The following is a 24082-nucleotide window of genomic DNA, read 5'->3' as shown; positions in this document are numbered from 1 at the left end:
AACATCCTTACTGCCAAATTCAATGGCCTCTTTTCTCTTTTTTCTCTTAGCACTGCAACACCTGATTCATTTCTATTCACTCCTGGATACTTGGTCCCCCCTGGGGTCTGCAGCACTAAACTATTTTGGATCTTGTCTTAGTTTTCTGACTTTCGTATACATTACATTACTAACATATTTTTCAATAACTGAAAGGTAGGTAAGACATATCCTACCTTTATTATAAGACAAAGGCAAAGGGGATACAAGCATTAACAACGACTGAGAGACTATGACGCATCAGGTACTAGGATAGATACTGGGACTACCAAGGGAACCAAAATAGACATCGCCCCAGCTTTGGGCCAATAGTCTAGTGGGAAAAACAGACACTTAGTGAGTAAACATAAAAAAACTGTTGGGGGCCAACCCAATGGCATGGTGGTTAAGTTCACGCGTTCTACTTTGGTGGCCTGGGGTTTGCAGGTTTGGATCCTGGGCATGGACCTACGCACCACTCATCAAGCCATGCTGTGGTGGCATCCCACATACAAAACAGAGGAAGATGGGCACAGATGTTAGCTCAGGGCTAATCTTCCTTAGCAAAAAGAGGAAGATTGGCAATGGATGTTAGCTCAGGGACCAATGTTCCTCACCAAAAAAACCAAAAAAATTGTTTTTACTATTAAAAAGGGAAAATTCAAAGTGATATGGGGGACATATAATAAGGGAACTGAATTCAGATTGAGAGGGCACAGAAAGTCTCCATAAAGAAATGATATTCGAGTTCTGGTAACTTCAAATTAATTCTTTCTCTTTCTTCAGATCTCAGTTCAATCACAATGTCCTTAGGGAAGCTTTTACTGACCTCCCTGAATAGATAAAAGCCCACTATCAGATACTCTCAGCACTATAAACAATTTTTCAAAGTACTTACCACAGTTATAATTTTTCATCTGTCTAATTCCTGACTCTTCACTAAACTATAAGCTCCATTAGGGAAGAGACTTTTGTTTGTTGACTGCTATTCCTCAAACCAGTAAGATCAGTACCAGGCAGAGAATAGGTGTTCATTACATATTTATGCAAAGAAAGAAGGAAGGGAAGTCCATATCCCACCCTTCAAGGAGTTTATTGTATTCTTAAGGAGACAAAAATTAATCCATATGAAACACACAGTAAATAAGTCCCAATGTGTGTGGCTCTATTGTAAATCCACTACACGTTCGGAGATGGGAAAAGCCATGCCAAATGCCACAAGTTTTGGAAGGGCTGGGACTTAACCTAGTTGTTAAAGAATGGTTAGGATTTATAAAGGTCCTCAAAACACTCAAGTTTAATTCAAGCTTTCCTGACAGTCTTGAGCATATTTTTTCACAGCTTACAAGAAAATTTCTAAACTAAGGAACAAAGAAATATGGACCTCTACCCTAGATAAATATTGCATTTATAAAATTGCATTACATTTTGTCTTCTGTTTTTATTGTCATTGTTTGTTTCCCTCCTTCATTTTACACGTAGATACAATCAGTGGTTTACAAGTAAACTAATTCTCTGGGGACCAATAAAACTCTGATTCATGGTGCTCACTGGTTTCCATGGATATACTCACCACGGCCCATTTCAAGCTATCAGTGGTCTAACAGCAGCTTAGAAAATTTCTAAGTTTATTTCACAACTGGCTCTCATAAACCTATAAGGTCCAGATAGAGAATATTACTGCTACATTCTAGAATTTGGGCCAGGACAGAGGCCTGGAATTATGGATCTAGAGCTAAAGGTTAGGATACAGGCATTCACAGTTAGAAGCCTAGAATTAACACTATTTCTGGCACTAACTAGCCTACACAAGTCAATTAAGCCCGTCTCAATTTTCTCATCAGTAAAATAGAGATAATTCTTAGTTTCTGCAGTTCACAGAGCTAGTGAAAGATCAAATGAGATACATGTGCAAGTTTCTTCCAAAGTTAAAAAAAAAAAAAAAAGTACTGTTTCAAAACAAGCTGGTTCATTCAGTATATAAATTAAACCCCCAGGGTTTGTACCGATTTGGATCTAGTTTGCATTTTAAAACTACAGCACCTGGTTTTAGAGAAAAGTGATAGCCACAGCATCTCACCTTTTTCATGTTTAATTCTTCAGCACAGTCAAATAAATAAAAGGTTTGTGTTTTGTTTTAAAATAGTGATCTGTCAGAATAAGAGAGCATTAGAAAAGGGAATAGAAAATGTCGATTTGCTAAACTGAATTTTAAATATAGAAACTTTTCTCATTTGGCAGTCCCAGTGTCACTTGTCACAGATGCTCATGTAGCAACATGGAGGTTTTCAAATATTTAAATATAGCAACTACAGTGCACACCTTGCAAAGGAAACAATTACAAATGTTTGTTTGTTTTCCTTTAGGCTTTTAAAAGACATAGCCAATTTATACCTATACAGATCGTATATATAATTTAGAAGAAACATCAATTCTTACTGAAAAATTAGGTGTTTTTATTTTTATTAATTGTTGAACAAAGCAACTTAAAAACTAAAGAGTCAAAGTTTTTCTTTATCACTTTAAGGGTGACAAATTCTGTTAACTCTGCTAAATTAACTACTTAATTCTACTAAAAGTGTACAGTAAAACCATCATAAGAGTCTCCAACAGATTTGAAATAAAAGCATCAATTTCCCTATGAAAACACCTTTTATACGTCTTAGTTACTATAATTGTCTTCTTATTTTCTACAGAAAATAACATTCTTTAGCAATTACAAGGAGGACAAAAATGGTAAATTTAAGATCTAAGTTAAGTACACCAAAAATGTTAAACACTGAAATTTTCAAAGGAAAGTAAATAGACTGTATGAAAATCACTGTAAGCAGAAGTAAATGAGCTATCATAAGGCTAAACCAGCAAGTTCAATTTGTATTAGAAACTTTTAAGATCCCAAATATAAACAAATAAATTAAAATTTAAATTCCCTTTTCTTTTCTTTACTCTCGCTTACATATGGTATCAATTTTCAAATTGATGAATGAGTATGTAATCATTACTCAATGTCAGAATACTACCTACCCAATCTGGCTACCACACATAACCAGTAGCTGTCCGTATATTGAGCTGTCCTTAAAATGACTTGTTCTCTCAGAAAACATCACCGAGTTTTTTTGTTTATTTGTTTGTCTGTTCGGGTTTGACAGAATATCCTGAAGTATCTACACTTCAATTTCAATTTAATTTATGTCTCTCGGTCTTATTTATAACCAAGAGGGGTGCTGATTATCATCACCACTAAAAGGCCACTGAAATTCAATTTTTACCAATACTTTGTTACATTGTCTACCAGTGATTGTGCTTAAAACATAAAAAGACCAAGAATCTGCTTTAAATCTTCCAAATCATCACATATTCTGTCTCCTGCAGTGTCCTCTAGAGCAACCACTTTTCAATATGTCTTACCAGTATTGTCAGTAGAGATGTCATCATCTATTTCTCTCTCTCATTTGGTCTAATATCTAGTAATAAAGAATTTTTGTGTGTGAATAAACTTGGGAAACTAATAAGAACATTAAACTGTTATAGTAACAGCAATAATAATAATGATGATAATAGTGGCTAACACTTGTGAAGATATCACAATAATTTCTAGGCCATGTAAGAAGCACAGTATTTTCTCAAGGCCAATATCAACGTAGGAAGAGTAATTTTGTGCCTTTAAATGAACACATTGTAATCACTTAAAATAATTATCTTGATTCCTCTTTTTTATAACTCTGAGAAAATTCTTACGCTGTTATAAGTTAGAACATAAGTTTGGGGAAAGTCTGTTTTGGAAAATGTTGTTGGCTTAACAAGGAGCTGAAGAAAAATCCTTGTTGCTAAAATTTAATAAGCCACTAAAAAGAAACACTGTAGCACTAATTATATGTTCAATATTGTGCTAGATTTCACAGCAAAGTCTAATACAGAGAAGAGCCAAATATACCCTATTACTACTATTTGAGTATTTCTCTCTAATTCTTATTGCTATGATGACATCATCAGCGCACATACACTGCTTGGACATTATACATGGGCAATGACAAATAGTTCAAAACACTGTTAGTACTGTACTGATTTGGGAAAATATGCTAATTTTAAAAAGAACAATTGCTCTCTTTAATGACCATTTACCCTGTACCAAATATTGTGCTAAATGTTTTCTATCCACTATCTTATTTACTCTTCACATTAATTTTTGAAGGAAGTATTGCCATTCTCATTTTGTAGATGAAGAAATTGAGCTAAAGAGACTAGGTGTCATTTGTGCATTATTTTGAAACATTTGTTGTTGCTGTTGTTGAGGAAGATAGGCCCCGAGCTAACATCTGTGCCAATCTTCCTCTATTTCGCATATGGGTCACCGCCACAGCATAGCTGACGAGTGGTGTAGGTCTGCGCCAGGGATCCAAACCAGAGATCTCAGGCCACCAAAGCGGAGTCCGAGGAACTCGAACCACTACGCTGAAGGGGTGGGCCCTTGAAACTTGTTAAAATGATCTAGTGCCACGAATGACCGAACAGTAACGTCATTTTGTTTTTTTACAGCAGATATAATCACAGGCAGAGAACAAAAAGGGGAAAAGAAAACGACATTCAATGAGCCCCTACTCCATACGACATTTTACAAACCTCACCTCATTCCACCCCTAGAACAAGCTTTTGAGCAAGTTATTAGTTGTAGGTGAGAGGACAGCCTCAAATAAGTTAAGTTATTTGCCTAAGCGGTAACACAGAAAGTTAGAATTGATTGAATCAAACTCTGATCTGATTGACTTATACCCAATTTTCTTTCCAATAAGTTACACTGTTAGTTTCATCACTGTATACTCTCCAAAAGTTTTCAGTTCTTTTCACTCTTGAGTGTTTCAATGATATTCTTTATTTTAGTCAATGATTTTTTCTTAAAATAAGATACTAAAAAATGTTAGTTTTTGGAAGAGGATTTACTTTATGGAAAGGGATATTATAATGACAATAGTGTCACTACTTTGTGGAATGGCTTTACTGCTTCATAAACATACTGTTCACTGAAGAATGTGAAAAAAAAATGTCACAGGTCTAGAAAAACCACATATTAAAAACTACTTTTAATTGTAATATTGAAAATGCATTAGTTAATCTGAATCTAGCTGTGAATAATTTCAATTTTTTGCTTGTTAAATATCTAAATTTTTTTGGTGTTACTTTCTTGTGTTAATTTTTTTCAAAGTTGAGACAGTTTCTAAATATAAAAGTAGGTCTTTTGAGTGTTTCATCTCCATGTAAATAGCATGTGATACCCATAAATTTACCTGGATCATCTGCATTTCTTCCATTATAATTAAGTATGTATTAAGAGGAGGGGATAGTAAGCCTCCAATTTAGCTGGAATCTTCCAGCAAAAATAAAAATATGGTAGGAAAGGAAAAGAAACTCAGAGAGAGAAGAAATTGTCTCAATCTCTATTACCAGGCCTCCCGTCCCACTGAACCATACCCTGAGGTTGGGTGTGAGGAGAGATGGTGATTGGATCAGATCTTTAACTATTTCTCAGCAAGATTTCCATTAAATTTCACAAGTGATATGAGGAATTTTAACTGAAATCTCCATATATTTATTTATGTATTAATTTTCCTTTTTACACATACTTTGCCTATACAGGCTTGAACAGACCCTTTTATCAAAATGCATATCTCCCTGATTGTTTTATTTCTATGATTAACAGTGGACTTACAGATAGTCTTATATAATGATTGCTACAATAAATTGACTTTTCAAAGGGCATATATTTTATCAGTGGAAATTTTTGATTCAAAAGCACCCTGTGTTGTAATTGATCAGCTAATTGATCAGGTATAGATGCCTCCTCACCACCGCCACCTCCCTTAAAGAGATCGCCATTCACTCGATCCCATGCCATTGAGGTCTAATTAAAACTGCAGCTAAATTCTGGGGGGGTTTTGATTTTTTGTAATAAACTTTTTTATTTTTGAATCATTTTAGATTTACAGAAAAATTGTAAATATAGTACAGAAAGTTCTTATATACCCCACACCCCATTTCCTTCTTGTTAACATCTTACATTAGCATGGTATATTTGTCACCATTAATGAACCAATATCAATATTTTATTATTAACTGAAGTCAACACGTTATTCAGAGTTCCTTAAGGTTTTTACCTAATGTTTTTTTCTGTTTCAGCATCCTAGCCACAATTTCACATTACATTTAGTCCTCATGTCTCATTAGGCTCCTCTACACTGTGACCATTTCTCAGACTCCCCTGGCTTTTGATGAGTGTATTAGTTTCCTAGGCTGCTGTAACAAATTAGAGGAATCCTTCCTTGTCTCTTCTAGCTTTGGATGGTTGCTGGTAACCTTTGGCTTTCCTTGACTTGTAGATGTATTACTCTAATCTCTGCCTTTGTCTTCATATGGCCTCGCCTATGTGTCTATCTGCATCCAAATATCTTTCTTCTTATAAAGATACCAGTCAGTGGATTAGGGTCCACACTAATCCATCTTAGTGTGGATAAGATAAGACCTCATCTTAACTTGACTCACTTGCAAAGACTCTATCCAAATCAGGTCACATTCATAGATACACGGAGGTAGGATGTGAACACATCTTTTCGAGGGACACAATGCAACCTGCAACAACGACCTTGACAGTTTTTTAGGGAATACTGTATTTTGATATTCTGTAGCATGTCTCTCAGTTAGAGTTTGTCTGATGTTTTTCTCATGATTAGACTAGAGTTATAGGTTTTTGGAGGGGAAGACCACAAAGATATGCGCCCTTCTCATCACATCATATCAAGAGTACGTGCTGTAAGCATGACTTAGGCTAACCTTTATGCTAACCTTCGTCACTGACTGAGGTAGTGTTTGTGAGGTTTTTCCACGATAAAGGCCTCACCACCACCTTGCAGGCCTCACCTTAGAAGTGGAGAGTTATTCTCCACCTCCTTGGGGAGGGAGTGTCTGCATAAATTATTTGGAATTCTTCTGTATGGGCAATTTGTATATTCTCCACCATTTATTTATTTATTCTGTGGTTTGTTTGTTTTTTATTGAACTGAAAAGATGGAAAAACAAAAAAGAAGGATTCAGATTCACCAAATAGAAACTCCTGATTATTCATCCCCTGTAAAATTCCTATTTCAGATAGTTCAGACAAAATCTGAGTTAAGCTTCAGTTCTGCACTGAGTATAGAATAGTGCTAAAAAAAGAAAAGAAAAGAAAAAAGAGAGAGAGAAAGTAAGTGAAATCAGGGCAAAAGAGGGATCTCAGCCCTTAATAAGAAACCTTGGCTAAAACTACCAAAAGATGATCAGAATTTTAACAAGTAAACATTTTCTAAGTTCAATTCTTCCCCAAAGCAGAAAGTTGCTGAGTAGGGATTCTCAGAAGAGGTAGCAGAATATTCACTGGGCATTTTCTCCCAGGATAAGAATAAAAATACAAATTTTTCTGCCAATTCAGTTCTCAATTGAACAGATTTCAGCGAACAACATTTTGGAATGAGAAGTAGAGAAAACCATTCCACTTACCCCACCTCATCCTCAGTCCCCAGTCATTTTTTTTCAAGTCTGTACTTTTTGTATATCAGCCTTAAGTGTTAGTATTCACTGATATTCTATGAGCCTTAGTGGAATGGTTCCTTTGTGTTCTTGACTAGCGTAAAACAAAAGCCACTGAGGAAATTAGGATCTCATATGATATATTTTTATTGCTAGATATCCTTTTCTCATGGTAGTGTCATATGCTAAATTGGTACAATTTATCACACTTTGCAAAGGCAGACCAATAAAAAGTTATCCAGGCCTGATGTAACCCAGCTGGGTGGAAGGACAGAGACCTTTGTTTTAAAACTATCTTTAGTGAAATCCAAACAGTTGAATTCAAATTTCATTATGATGTATTAAATGGCCTCTAAAAATAGCAAATCATAAAACCTTACAGGTACAGCGAGACGAGTTCTAACCCACGGACGAGATACAACATTTTAATATTTAACTACCCTATTGCCACATGACTACCTTCGTCTGTGTTACCTAGAGAAAGGACGGTAAGCAGTAAACAAAATACTGCAGGTGATTCACTCCACACTTTCAGAACAGCTCCTTAAGAGGACCAATGGTTTAAAAACCTGTACAACATATTTTTATACATGGTAACGACCTACAAAGTGAGAAACATCACCTTTAAGCAACTGTTGTACTAAATTCATCCTACCTTTCTAAATCATAAATACCTCTCCTTAACATTATTACAAGTAAAAACACTTAATTGTTAAAGTATGCAGGACTATTTTTAAGCAATGCAATTCTGTTTAAATGAAGGTTAAATAAAGCTTTCTACTATATTGCAATGCACATGCTTACCTCACCCCCAAATTGCTTCTCAGATATTTTGTAAAAAGATGCTACTTCTCATCTTGATCTTGTCTCTTCCTGTCTGCCATATTACTCAAACATTGATTATTTTGATAAGAGGACACAGAGGTATCACATCTTATCAAGAATAATTCATTGTTCCAATTTGTCTGTTCTATTTTTAGCAAGATATAGTTTAACAGACCCAAATGCCAGTGCAATGGTTACACAGGGGAAGCTACTTTGTTCTAATAGAAAACTTTGTGTACTGCTTTAGGTTATCAGACTATATCAAATCCAACGTGTATAATTATAAGCCCATGGAAAGTTCATGTCAGGGCAGCTAAGGTAAAACTCTCAAATCATTCTTAACTGCTCCTTATTCCTATTATTCTATACTACTTAACATTTTGTTGACAAAGATGAAAATGCACTACTTTCAAAATACTGTATTTCATTTATCTTCAAAAATAGAAGTAGTCCTAATACGCTGTTAGAAAGTGATACAACGGAGAATAGTCAAAACAAAACAAAAAATCAATTCCAGTAATTATCTACATTTGGCTGAATACAAAAATAACTGATTGTCAGTAGGTACTGCTCCTAAGAAAATAAATCTCTGGCACTTCCTCCAACCCACAGAAGACCTAGGACCAACAAAACCCTCCCTGAAAACACGGAAGGAAGGAAGGCAGGCAGGAAGGCAGGGAGGCAGGGAGGCAGGGAGGGAGGTAAGGAAGGTGGGAGGGAGGAAGGAAAGAAGGAGGGAGGGAGGGAGGAAGGGAGGAAAGGCGTATTTAAGAAAAGAGCACATTACAGGCAATGTAAGGAGAGTAGAGTATAAAGTTCAAGGGAAGCTAGATTAGGGGTGCGTCTAGAGAACAAAACCTCCCTCCAAGAAGGACTGAATCAAACAAGGCAAGAACAAGATCCTTAGAAATGTACAGTATAGTGAGGGAGAGAGACATCAAAAGAATCATTTACAGTACAATGTGGCAAGTAGAAAGACAGAATGCGAGGTGGGCACCTCAGGCTCGGAAGGTGAGGGCATTCAATTCATAAAAGCCTTCCTGCAGACTGTGATGCATGAGCTGAGAAAGCCAGAAGAGAAAAGAAAACAGCAAAGACAAGAGACAGCTTGGCACATTTAGGAAACGACCAGGAGCACAGTTACTGAAGAATAACTTAGGGGGGCCGGCCCCATGGCTTAGCAGTTAAGCACGCGCGCTCCGCTACTGGCAGCCCGGGTTCAGATCCCGGGCGCGCACCTACGCACCGCTTGTCTGGCCATGCTGAGGCGGCGTCCCACATACAGCAACTAGAAGGATGTGCAGCTATGACATACAACTATCTACTGGGGCTTTGGGGAGAAAAAGGGGGGAAAAAAAAAGAAGGAGGATTGGCAATAGACATTAGCTCAGGGCTGGTCTTCCTCAGCAAAAAGAGGAGGATTGGCATGGATGGTAGCTCAGGGTTGATCTTCCTCACAAAAAAAAAAAAAAAGAATAACTTAAGAGGTCAAAAGCAACGAAGCCAGAGATAAAACAAGAATGCATATTGCTGGGGAAGAGGGAGAGTTCCCCCCCTCTGCCCTTTCCCTGCAGGTTCTTATGGCGGGCCAAATAATTAAAAGACAGATTAGCAGGAAAAAATAATACCAAGTTTAATAACCTGTATACATGGGAGAAACTCAGAAATGAGCAGCTCATCATTCTGTCTAAGCTGCTTGCTTAAGTATTATAGCTAAAGGCGTGGAAGGTATTGGGAGGGTCGTGGTTTGAGATTTCAGAGGGGAAGAATACAATTCACGTGGAGACAGAAATGCAAATATTTGTCTGACAACTCTTTTCAGGGCCACCTATAGAGAATGTGGCCAGGGAGAGACAGAAATTTTGATAAAATGGGCTTGGTGCCTTTCCTAGCTTTCCTATCGCAGCATCTTCTTTTACATTATACTACAGCCATCATATGGTACTGGCTCCTTCCTGAAACAGATCTCCTATGTGAAATTCTTTAGGCAGTTTGGGAGGGGAAACTCAAATGTTCTTCCTGAGTCTTCTGAGTCTTTATTTTCTTCAGCTCGAAATAATCCGCATACCAGAATGGTGCATTTTGGGGTGGCACCATCAACATCAATATCAGAAAGGGCAAAGTTACATGTAGATCAAATTTTGTTAGATCAAAATTCAATGTTTACTTATTGTCTCTATGTAATTGCTATTCACAGTATACTAAGATTACATTTCCCTTTTTGTACAACCTTTTGTCTTCTTTAGAGTTAATCTTGCCCTCAACCCTCAGTTTTCCTATGTAATTTTCCATTAAATTCATCCCTCTACTCTCCACCAGAAGTAAAGTTCCCTTTCAATATATTTAAACACTATCTACTCTATCATTTTTATCTTTCTGCAGGCATCTTTCCCTAATTCTTATATATTCTTGTTACAGTCTGAATTGATTACTCTCTTAGTCTCCTGCACAACTTTCATCATGGGATCCAAATTCAACATTATCCTGTTCATCACTTTCATCCTTCTCCTGTCTTAGATCCCTGTTTCTTGGATCCTGTCTCCCTCTTTCTTATCTTTACTTCTTTATCTTGGAAAAGCACATACTTCAGGAAGTTCCTAAGAAAGAGCATAAGAAAGGTAATTTTTGAAGCTTTACATGACTGAAAATGTTTTTATTCTCATGTCATAGATGATCAATAGTTTGTCTTGGTTTCAAATTCTATGTTGGAAATTATCTTGGCCCCAGAATTTTGAAGCTATTGTTCTGTTTTCAGGGTTCTGCTGAGATGTCAGGTGCCATTCTGTTTCTCAATCTTTTTATAGGGCCTATTTTTTCTTTCTGCAGTTCTGGAGTTTTGGGATCTTCATTTTTTTCTTCCCTGATGTTCTGAAATTTCATGAACACATTGGTATAGGTGTTTTTTAAAAATTCAATATATTAGAAACTCAACAGGCCTTTTCAAAGTTGAAAATCACTGTCCTTAAATTCTAGGAAATTTTCTTGAGTTACTTCTTTGATAGTTTCTTCACTACATATTTTTTTTAATTTTCTTTTTCTAAAAAATTCTATTGATCAGAACAGGACCTCTTGAACTGAGTTTCTAATTTTCTTGTCTTTTCTCTTCTTTATTTCATTTCTTGGTATTTTTGTTCTATTTTCTGAGTGGCTTCCTCAATTTTATCTTCAAAACCATTTTAATTTTTTCATGTCATCTATCAATTTTCAATTTCCAGGAGTCCTTTTCTGTGCCCTAAGTGCACCTTGTCTTATAACGGCTGTTCTTATTTCCTGATTGCAGCATATTCTTTGATCTTTCTGAGAATATTAATGATAATATTTTCAAGTTTTCTTCTCTGTTCGTTGTCTCTATCTCTGTCAATTTCCTTGTTTTCTCCAGGTTTGTTTTGGTCTCTGAATTTTTTCAAATGTCTGGTGATCTTTGGTCACTACTCACATTGAAGATGGAGCACTAAAAAGCTGATTAGAAAGTCTGTGTAACTGGTGGGGGTTGTCAACAGGTGGGCTTCACTGCAAAGCAATCTGGCTGGGTTATCCATCAGGAGACCCCCAACTATCAGTATCCATAGGTATTTTGCAGTTTGATCAGATTCTTCAAAGAAGCATCTTCCAATTTCACACCTGGAGAATATATACCTGACTGCCCAAATTTTGGAGATGAGTAGAAGTGCACTGGGGGTACCTCACTGTTTAGTAAGTATTTCACTTAATCCTCCACCCTCCATCTGTGCCTCAGTATCCCCCACTCAATAGTTCTCTAGTTCACATTCTCCACAGAATAAGCTTCCAGTCTTGCTGGAGTGTGGGGAGGCATCTGGGATCTAAGTTCACTTTAAACACACTAGCCCCTGGGCCGACCCTGTGGCTTAGCGGTTGGGTGCGTGCGCTCCGCTGCTGGTGGCCCAGGTTCGGATCCCACACCGACACACCGCTTCTCCGGCCATGCTGAGGCCGCGTCCCACATGCAGCAACTAGAAGGATGTACAGCTGTGACATATAACTATCTAATGGGGCTTTGGGGGGAAATAAATAAATAAATAAAATCTTTAAAAAACAAAAAAAACCACACTAGCCCCTAATCCTACTGTTTTTAGCCTCACCCTCATTGTTGAGCCTTTCTGAGGTTCTGAAGTGAAAATCAGGTTGCTTCTCAGTATCTCTTCCTAGCAGCTTAGGTTTCAGCTTCTCAGGACATGTAAGTTAGTTACTCTCATCCATGGGCTTTCCAGACTCCGTTTGTCTCACTGAGTTTCTGCATTTTTAAAATCCCTTTACTGTCATTTTTTGGGAGGGAGTGGAATAAATGTCTGTGTTTAATCTGCCTTTTTCTGTACCATATTTTCATTGTCTAAACATTGACAAATATTTGTTAATGAAAAACTCAGGAGAAAAATTCAAGTCACCTCTAATATGAACTTGAGAGGTTAAGGTGGACTATGAAATATGACCACAAGTTTATACTAAAAATAAAAGAACCATAACAGCCATAGTGAAAGTAACACAAAAAATGAAGGGGAGTTACCTCACTGACAATCAGCTGATATTTTGGTAGCGTATGTTTAACTACCTGTTGTTATTATAACAACAAATGTTTTTAAATCCCAGGAGAGAAATGACATTATAGTGTGTAAAAGTGAGGCAATATCCCCAGCTAAGTCAGACATTATTGTTAATGAAAAACGCTTTAATTGTTTTTCTAGAAATTAAATCATAGCTCTAAACGCACAACAGAGTTAGGTCCCTAAGTGAAACCTGAAATTCATTCTCAGGTAAATAACCACTAATTTATTCATCTTAGTTATTCAGATTTTTTATATTTTTTTTTCCAACGAGAAGCCCATTTACATGAATATAGCTGGGAATAAATTCTTTGTAAGCTACCCCAAAACAAAAGTCAGATATCTGTGCATTAGTCTTAAAATTCAAGTTGCCTATAAAAGTGATCTAAAACTTTCTTTTCTTGAGAGGTTAGGTGATTATATAGTCATAAAAACTAATGGAACAAAAAAATTAAGTCCAATGGGGAAAATTTTTTTAATTAAGGCTACTAAATTTCATATTTAAAAGATAGTAAATATAAGCTTTGATTGTGAATAGTCCCACCTTTGAAAAATGTCTGCCAAATCATAATAATGAAGTCCTCAAAAATAGCAGTAAAGCTCCTCATAACCCTGAAATCATCCATGAACTGGGGTAAATTTAGACATATCTCTGTTCACTATTATAAAAAAAAAAATAAAGCTGATTTATTAAGCATTTTAGTGTGTCAGCCAGTGTGCCAAGCACTCTATATGCATTATCTTACTTAATTCTTACCACCTTCTAAGGTTATAAGACCTTACCATCCCCATTATAATGAAGAATCCGGGGCTTATAAAAGTTGTAAGTAAAGGTAACTTGGCCACGACATCTACAACCATGGCTAAGATTTGCCCACAAGCCATGCTTTTAACCACTACTGCATACTTTCCTTTAACTAATGATTAAATCCAATATTTTGAAATTCGTTGGGGATATGTCAACACTGATGAATTAAAAGCCAAAATGACCTTTGTAAATGATTAAACAAGATTTATTCACTATTAACTGGCACCAACCAATATCAGTACTAATTCATTCATTCATTCAACAAGTATTTACTAGGTAACCATTAGGTGCCCATCAGTGCTCTAGGTGAGCACTGTCAAAACTTCCTTCGATGATGAAAATGTACAATATCATCACTGTTCAATACAGTAGCTGAGCACAAGTGCTGAACCCCTACAGTGTGGCTAGTGCCACAGAGGAACTGAAATTTTAATTTTATTAAGTTTAAATTAGTTTATATTTAGATGTAAATATCCACAGATTTACATATGCTAATGGATACCTTACTAGGCAGGATAGCTCTAGACACTGAGTGTACAGTTAACAAAACAGACATGGTTCCTACCTTCATGGAGCTTATGATCTAGTGTGGGAGCTAGCACAAAATAAGTAAAATAATGAATATAATATTACAACTTCTGTTAATTGCTTAGAAGAAAAAGAATAGAAAAGATAGTATTTATAAGGATAGAAACTCAGACTGAGTCAAACCTAGCTATGAACTTCTAAAAAGTATGGGACGGAGAGATTCTTTCTGAAAATGTTATTTCAGGATTTACTAATCTAAAATCCAGGATAATTAGTGAACCATTGAAACAAAGAATGTATGCATTTTTTGAAAGTGCTTTCAATGTTTCAAGACCGATGCACAGAAACAGTGCTCTGTTAGCAAAGAAATCTATGCAAAAATAATTCTGAACAAGAATGTGGTTCTTTTTGTCCTATTTCAGGTAATAGTCTGAATTTAAACAAAATAAAATGAAAGAGAATAGGGAAGAGGAATCACAAAAACTGAAACAATAAAATCTACAAAATGCTAACTTTAGGTACTTCAGGTTTAAAAACTTGGATTTGATGGGTTGGGAAATAAGAGAAAAACAACTGAACTACTATTCCACTTGGGCAGAAGTGGGACTTTTTTTTACAGTAACATGTCCACTTTGAGGCCAGTGTCAACCTATAAACCAAAAAAAAAAATTTTTTCCAGGAATTACGTTCCTGGATTTGAGGACCTGGAATCGAAACAGAGCATACAACTCTCTATAGTGAATTAATAAGTGAAAAAGGTGTTGGGAACAGCCAGAGAAAGGAGACTCACCAAAAACCTTCAAGATCCTGGATCATATTGTGTGGGTTTTTGTTTGGGAAGTTAAGATGGATTTGTTTGGAAAAGTAGGCTACTTGAGGTCAGAAGGAAGAGGGAATTATCACAAGGGCTGGTAACGCCACATGTGCATTTCTTTTTTCCATTCCCATAGTTCCCATCCCTAAGCAACAGGGAAAATGGTCTATAGGTGGAGGTAGGTAAAACTGGGGAGAGAAGCATGATCTGATATAATTAAAATGTGTTGCTGAAAAGAAGAAGTTTATTTCAACATTTCCAAATAGCCCCCCAAATTCATTCCAGCTCTTTATTAAATAAACTAGGTATCATTTAGCTAGCATAATCGCTGTTCCCCATTTTAAGCCAAGTGACTATAAAATCAATGCACTAAGAGAACTAAACTCCTACTATGATTGCTAATAGTAGTGAGAGGAGGAGGAGGAAGAGGAGGAGCCACAGTAGCAACTAACAATCAGATAGCTCTCTGTGCCAGGCACAGTTCTAAGTGCTTTACATGTATTTTTCTTTTAATTGTCATAACAACCTCATGAGGTAGGAACCATTATCATCCTCACTTTACGGATGAGTTAAGTACCGAGTTTAATGACATGCCCAATGTCAAACAGTTCATAAGTAGCAGATATGGAATAAAATCCAACCACTTTGCCAGACAGAGCAAAATAATGGTTAGACTTGTTTTTTACCCAAAAATCATATGGTCACATAGCATCTAAACAGAACTAAAAGGATATTTTTTATTTTGCTATAAATTTATTACACATGAGAGTGCATACACCTGTATAGAAAAGAACAGTCTAGCTTTATTTATAAAGAAGAAATAAAAGGAACTGGATTCTGGATGTTTATAAAGTACAGGCAGTAGATAATCAAGACTGTTAGAAATAGTATCAAGATAAACGCAAAGACAGTACCTGAATAAAAAAAATGGATTGCAGAGTTTCAAAAGGATCAAAAAATTCTAAAAGATCATGGCATCACCATGACTTCTGTTCAGCAAAGTCCATGTCTATTACAGGGTATTTCTCTACGGGAACATATTTCCAATTGTATAATGGCAATCGATAAACTAGAATTGACTTTTATATCCAACTTTGAGGCAACATATGTTTTTAAAACATGGGGACATATGACTTATTATGAAAGAAATATATCAAAAAGGAAAAAAAAGTCTTTATGAAACTGTAGGATATTCCATTTTACCTCCATTAATCAGAATAATACATAGTAGTGGGTACTTTTCCTCCAACTTCTGTGGGAAATAGATTCTCTCAGGAACTTCAACAGATCAACGTAGAAACATGTGCAGTTTTTTCTAACATAATCTTATTTAGTTTTACTGAATTTGCTGGGGAAAAGAGTTAACGGTTTTCCTCAAGCTGCTAAGCTAAGTGTCAGCAGAGCTTAAACTCAGCAACCTCTTCTAATGGTTTCAATATACTACACTCCAAGAGAGATGCACGATTGTTTCTGATGACATATGTTTTCTTACACTTGGTAATATTTCTTAAAGTAGTTTTCAAACTCCATATATTTGTCTATGTCAGCAGTAAAAATCTACTAATGAAGAGTATCAGCATTTTAAATAATCTTTTGGTCTTTTGATGATCTAAACTGGAATGATTTCAACAGCTTTTGTAGATAGAATTTAAACCAATCTAATACTACCGCCTTCAAAAACTTAAATTATTTATCATTCTTCTACTTAAATCGGATCAAAGGTTCCCCATTACTCTCCAGAAAACATCCAATTTGACTGCATAACATAGTACTCTTTTGTGATCCAGCCCCTTATACCTGTAAAGCTTCCTCTCTCTCACCACCTCTGCCTTCCTGCCACCTCTCCTGCTCCGTTCCAGGCCTACCCCTCCCAAACCCTCCCCACTCCTCACGCTCACATAGGCACACTATGCATCAGCCATACTGAACTATTTTGCAGACTCTCGCCTTCAAGTTACATCTTCTATCTGGAATATCCTCTCGCCTAACAACCTCTCTGCCACCTTCACCTGGCCAGCTCCTACCCAAATTTCAGATCTCAGTGTTGAGAGGCCCTCCCTGATTTCTCTACAGTAGGACAGATGCTTCTCTCATGCACTCCCATAACACTTGAGTCTAACACTAAGCTGCACTCATCACACTGTAGTAATTCCCTATTTTCTTGTTTGTACATAGGATTGTAAGTTTCTTGAAGGCAGGAGCTAAATAATTTTATTAAATACAAAGTGCTAAGCATAGCTCCTAACATAGTAAGTTCTCAATACTCATTCAATGAACGAAAAAACTATGCATGTAATTATTTTTTACTTGACCAAATTAAGATGTTTATTTCAAATCTTATTAAGAAAAGACAGAATGAAACAAAGCTCTGAAAGCAAGAAATACTTAGTAGAAAATATTTTACCTAGTTGAAGTGTTAAAAATAGAAAATATTTAACACCAGTAGCTTCTAACAAGAGCCACTCAAGGAAAAGTGCAGGCAGTGTCAACTGAACTCCCAAATCCAGTAAGTCACCCCCATCCACTCCCTCCTCCTGCCTCTCCATCTTGACCTCTCTTATTGCCAGCCACCATCCTTATTTTCCCCAAATGGAGTAGAAAAAGGAATTCCACCTAACTATATCCTCTCACCTCTCCAATTCTGTCCCCTCCTAATGGTGAGCATCAGCCCTACCAGAACCCAACCACTTTCTGTGAATGTGAGAAAATATTGTTCCTAGCCGGCCCCGTGGCTTAGCGGTTAAGTATGCGTGCTCTGCTGCTGGCAGCCCGGGTTCGGATCCCGGGTGTGCACCGACGCACCGCTTCTCTGGTCACGCTGAGGCCGCGTCCCACATACAGCAACTAGAAGGATGTGCAGCTATGATATACAACTGTCTAGTGGGGCTTTGGGGTAAAAAATAAATAAATAAATAAAATTAAATCAACTTAAAAAAAAAAAAGAAAATATCATTCCTAGACTTGCCACTGGAACATCCTAGATGTCAACTTGATTTAAGTGTGTCATGAGATTAGAAAGAACACTAAACATCGAAGTCAATACTACTCCTTGCTTTGCCAATACTCTTCCTAACTCTATGCCCTTGGACATGTCACTTAAACTCATGGGTTCCCATTAAGTACTGATTAAGCTGGAAACTAGGGTATCTCCAAGACTTCTTTGCAGCTCCCAAAGTCCAGTGCATTGGCTCAGTGATATCATGACAAAGGCCAGCACACTGGCTCAGTGACCTGCTTCCTGTCATAGAAGTTTACCTATAGAGACTACCTGCCAGAACACAGCTAGGAGAAAAGTATCCTATTTTCTTGTGGGGGGTGGGGGGTGAGGAGTTACATAAGTAACTTTGATGACTGGCTGTATGTTGCCCTCATAACCTCCAAGCCTGCCTACAGAGAAAGCATGTGACATGAGGAACTTTATCCTTTTTTTTTTTTTTTTTTTACAATTTAGCTGCTAAGAAGCCCTGGGAATAGCACGTAGCAGCACATAGTAGCACACTCCAACTAGTACGCTGGGAAGGATAAGATGAATTTCCCTGCTCTCCCAATGACGGAAGCTGTTCCATTCCGGGACGCTAAAATGGAAATTTTTGTAGGAAACAAGTGCTTGAATTTTATGAGATACGAGACTCAGTATTTACACGAGTGGTGCTTAATCTCCACTGCCACCGCTGTCACCTCAGGGAAGGCCAGTTTTGCCAAGAGCCACATGGCTGCTTCCCTGCCATGAAGGAAATAGGACGAAACAAAGTGGCCTCCTCTTGTAACGACTAGATGTGCCCAAAGAGAAAATCAAAGACTCCACCTGATCAAGGCCCAAATGCTTAAGATTAAAAAAATGAAAAATAACCAACTATCCATCTACTAATATAAGTGGGCAAAGGACAGACGATCCATAGCATGGATCGCTGATCACCACTACCCACAAATGATCCTAAACATATGTGACTGCTCTTGCAAACCTTACAGGGGCTCAAACGACAATAATCTACCATTAGAAAACAAAGTCTCACTGCTGCTCCCTGAGAGGACGGGTGCACAAGCTCAGTCGTAAGGCAATTTCCTAGCATCCAAAGACCACTTTCCTATTCCTAAAAAAAAAATAATAATATTGCTGCTGAGAAGGAAAATGCTCTTGGGGTGCTTTTTCAGAGCTACTGGAAATAATAAAAACTTACTGAGTATATTCCCATGCTTTTATTGTGGTATTATGGGATAGTAAAAAGAACATGCTATGAAGATAGACATCTCTGAATGTAAATCCTGACTCTTTCATCTCTCTGTGACCCTGGACAAAAATTATCCTCTCTGAGCCTCTGTTTACTCATCTGTAAAACAAGAATAAGATTGTTATGAGGATTATATGCAAAAACACACGTAGATCACTTAAGATCTGTTATCTAGGGGCTGGCCCGGTGGTGCAGCGGTTAAGTGCTCAGGCTCCGCTTCCAGGCCAGGGTTCACAGGTTCGGATCCCGGGCTCGGACCGATGCACCGCTTGTCAAGTCATGCTGTGGTGGCGTCCCATATAAAGTAGAGGAAGATGGGCACAGATGTTAGCTCTGGGCCAGTCCTCCTCGGCAAAAGAGGAGGATTGGCATCAGATGTTAGCTCAGGGCTGATCTTCCTCACAAAAAAAAAAGAAAAAGATCTGTTATCTATATCTATGTATTTATCAGTTCCTTTATTTTCCTGAAGAATTGTATACTGGAGAGAAATAGAAAGAGAGATGTTTTCTTTAAATACTGGTTCTAAAAATGAAATTCACTGAAGTAAAAACCAGTTGCAATCAATCTAATAAAACTCAAGAGAAATACATGATGATCAGAGTAAAGAATGTTACCAATTACACACTCACATACAAAAAAGAAAATTCCTCAGCTTACCATTCAAGGCCCCCCACAATTTTGCCCTAAATAATTTCTTCCAGTCTTCTCTTTAGCACTCCCGTCTATAAACCTTCATTATGACCACACTCTCTTCCGAGTGTATCTTGCATTGACTCACCTTCAAGCCTCTGCTCTTACCCTAAATACCCTTCCTGCTACTTTATACCTCCTATCCAGCAACTGATCAATTCTTCCATTCCCACCCCTTTTTTAAAGTCTTCCCTGACCAACTCAACATTAACAACATCTAGTCATTTGGCAATTTTTTTATGTTTAATATTTTTTAATGTGGTTATGAAGAACCACTCTGATTCATTCCTTTGCATCTCTGACACAGCTCCGGGGTGTGGCAAATTAGTAGTCTTTGGCAAAATAATTCCTGTACTAAAGTTGTGCTATAGAGAGTTTCATATACATGTGCTAAAGGAAGAGTCACAGAATTTTAGTGATCAAAGGGGATATTATTACCGATATAAATTTCCTCTAAGATTTACACAAATGACCACTGGAAACAACTGACTCCTGTCTGGGGCAAAATTGATGCGAAATAGAAACTAATTTAGAAGTACAGAATTGGGGGCCGGCCCAGTGGCACAAGTGGCTAAGTGCATGCGCTCCGCTGCAGCGGCCTGGGGTTCACTGGTTTAGATCCCGGGCGTGCACCGATGCACCACCTGGCAAGCCATGCTGTGGCGGGGTCCCATATAAAATGGAGGAAGGGCCGGCCCTGTGGCTTGGTGGTTAAGTGCGCGCGCTGCGATGCTGGTGGCCCGGGTTCGGATCCCGGGTGCGCATCGAGGCACCACTTCTCCGTCCATCCTGAGGCTGAGTCCCACATACAGTAACTAGAAGGATGTGCAGCTATGACATACAACTATCTACTGGGGCTTTGGGGGGAAAAAATAAAATAAATAAAATCTTTAAAATGGAGGAAGATGGGCATGTATGTTAGCCCAGAGCCAGTCTTCCTCAGCAAAAAAAAGAGGAGGATTGGCAGATGTTAGCATAGGGCTGATCTTCCTCACACACACAAAAAAAACAGAAGTACAGAATTGAACTGAAATTTAAAAAAAAAACTTATTTAGCAGAATTTCTACAGTCAAAATTAGCTAAGACCCTCAGTGTTAACTGAGTGGAAACGCCAATGAAAGTACTGCTGTTGGAGCGGTCATGTATCAATGGTGATTTTAACATCTGACCTGAAAAGCAGAACTTTTGGTAAAAGTTCGCCTATTTATATGAAGGAGGTTCAGAACTGACTCAGAGGAAAAAGTATTATCCTCTGACTCACCAAGACCACTTCCTGAAACACCCAATGTTTTTCTTGGAAGCAAGTCTATATAAGTGCCATTTCTTTCAAACACTGATTAGACAAAATTGAAGTGTAACACTAAATGGACAAAAGATATATATTTTCCAAAGCCAACCAGGTTTTAGAGAGGTTTCAAAGACCATTCCATAAACATATATTATCTGGTCATGAAAGGGAAGACTTTAAATATGGTCAAAAATGGATAATCCAAGGTATATTATAATGAATAAACCACTGACTATCTACATATATCCCTCTTTACACCATAATCTCTTAATGATAGAGAAACAACTTTATGATTTTAATCCAAAAAATTAACTAATGTCTTTGCCTTCAAAACAGTCACCTTTTTTTTTTCCAAATTATTTTCTCCTCTCTGAATCAACTGTGTCGCTAATATTTAATAATAATTTATAAAAACAATAAATAACACTTATTAAGTGCTTACATGTGCCAAACATTATTATAAGTCCTTGCTACACATAATTCAATTGATAATCACAACTCCTCTTAGAGGTAGGTACTACTATCTCTATTCTACAGATGAGGAAACTGAGGCACAGAACAATGAAGCACCTTAACCAAAATCACACAATGAGTACATGGTAAAGCCTCAAACCCAAGCAGGCCAATGCAAGAGCCCAAACTCTCATTTTCTATGCTATGTCTTTGTATGATTCTCCGCCCCCATTAGAATGCTTGCTAAAACTTAAACACACTTATGCACACACAGACACACAACACACATATAATTACACATATATGTATATGTATAAACATTTCACATTTATATAATCTGTGCTGAAATTTACATATGTCCTTCTCACACATTTGTTTATAAATTCTAACATGACTATTACATCAATAGGATTTGAGTACAAATAAAACCAAGTCTTTAATCTAGAAGAACAATTACTTAGAGAAGCTTTGAAACATTCCACTGTCCAGACACACTGATGTCAGTCCCACTTGTTTTCCAGTTCTAAAACACTGGAAACATCTCCCAGAACTATGAAAACACCAAAACGATACTGCCCTGGACACAGCTCTCAGGGGAGAAAAATACACATAACATTTCCTTCTTCAAAATAACAAGCAATTAAACTGCATCTTGCTGTTTGTTTCCTCTTGAGTAATCTAGACCTGGAAGGAGTTCAAACATCTGGCTCGCACAGTATTCTTTCAGTGGAAAGACCATCTTTTAATATGCCAAGTCAGCTAATACGTGTTCAGTCATATCTATAACTGATTCAGAGAAACTCGTTTAAAAATTAAATGACTGCATATTTCTAGTTCTAAACATTTGAAAAAGAAGTTCTTAGTTAGCTAACGAGGCAGAATAAACACTTTGAAACAAGCCACACCACTCTGACCTTCAGATTATTAAGGTGCAGCATAAGAAGGGCAAATTTATCCCAGAAGGGTGAGGCCCTTAAGGCAGCAGCCTAAGGAAATACAATACCCCAGCGTTAACACTACTCTGGAGGTGCTAAAGATTCAGAGGTGCTTTGGAAGCCTGCCTGCCCAGTGTGATTTTAGGGTCAAGACAGAGTCAGCCTGCTTCCTTAAAGTATATCATCTACCCAAGTGATATAGTGAATGAAATTCTACCACTGGAAATTAATTTATTCTTTTGAATTAAGCATTTTCACCCCTAGCAACCACTTTTAAACCACAAATGCTTCTGGGAGTATTAATATATTATGTCATTAACACAAGTATGAATTATCAGATACTTTCTCCTAGGAGAGGAGGAATCTAGAGTAATGGGAGAACACCTATGAAGTCAGTGTGCCCAGAAATATAAGAAATCTGCATAGAAATGGAGAAGTAGTACGCTACTGAAGAAAAAATTTGCTTGCCTAAAAGAATACTTTTGCCTACGATCAGATATATCCAGTTATTAATACTTACTGAAATTATGAAAGGAATTCCAGCTTATACATGGAATAATTATTTATTACAGGCAAACATCCTACATAGTGAGCAAAACCACATAAGAAATTCATTCAGTATTTTTTTGTGTGTGTGAGGAAGATCGGCCCTGAGCTAACATCTGCCAATCCTCCTCTTTTTTTGCTGAGGAAGACTGGCCCTGGGCCAACATCCGTGCCCATCTTCCTCTACTCTACATGGGACGCCACCACAGCATGGCTCGACAAGCAGTGCGGTGGTGCACATCCGGGATCCAAACCGGTGAACCCCGGGTCGCGAGCACTTAACAGCTTGCGCCACCGGGCCAGCCCCTCATTCAGTATTTTTTGTCTACACCTACCAGGTGTTGTGCTTCACACAAGGGCATATAATAAACAACATGGCTTCTCTCCTTCAGGAGCACTCAGCTTAGTGAGACAGAGATGCAAAGAGATCAATACAATTTAGGAAATGCTATTGTCGTGGTATGAACAATGTACTATGAAAGTGTCTACCTAGAGCAGCTGTTGGTAGGTTCTCTTACAGGAGGAGACAGTAGAATCAGGTCATAAAAGACACAGAGGACTGTGTCAATCGGTACGTGGAAGGGCACTCCAGACATGCAAAGCAGGGTACAGGGAAGGATGCGAGTTTCAGAGAATAGTGAGATATTCAGTGTGGCTGAATACAGAGGATATAAAAAGATTTTGCATGTATGTGTATACACATATATATATATACATATACATGTATGTAATTATATTATTTAATTTGAACTAAACTAGATTATCATATACTCCACTTTAATAAAGATCAAAGGACATAATCCCTAATTTACAAAAGCAATAAACTGTTTTTTTT

The 24082-nt window shown here is 37.3% G+C and overlaps 1 protein-coding gene across 6 annotated transcripts in view; it reads right to left on the bottom strand.

The window, feature by feature from the left end:
• Positions 1-24082, bottom strand: part of EPS8 (epidermal growth factor receptor pathway substrate 8) — a 170602-nt gene that overhangs the window by 65209 nt on the left and 81311 nt on the right. The gene's annotated exons all lie outside the window — the stretch shown is intronic.

The sequence above is a fragment of the Diceros bicornis genome, chromosome 17 (genome assembly GCF_020826845.1).
Source record: "Diceros bicornis minor isolate mBicDic1 chromosome 17, mDicBic1.mat.cur, whole genome shotgun sequence".
NCBI classification, from domain to species: domain Eukaryota; kingdom Metazoa; phylum Chordata; class Mammalia; order Perissodactyla; family Rhinocerotidae; genus Diceros; species Diceros bicornis.
The sequence above is the reverse complement of the archived record's forward strand: the minus strand, read 5'-3'. Positions and strand labels throughout refer to the sequence as shown.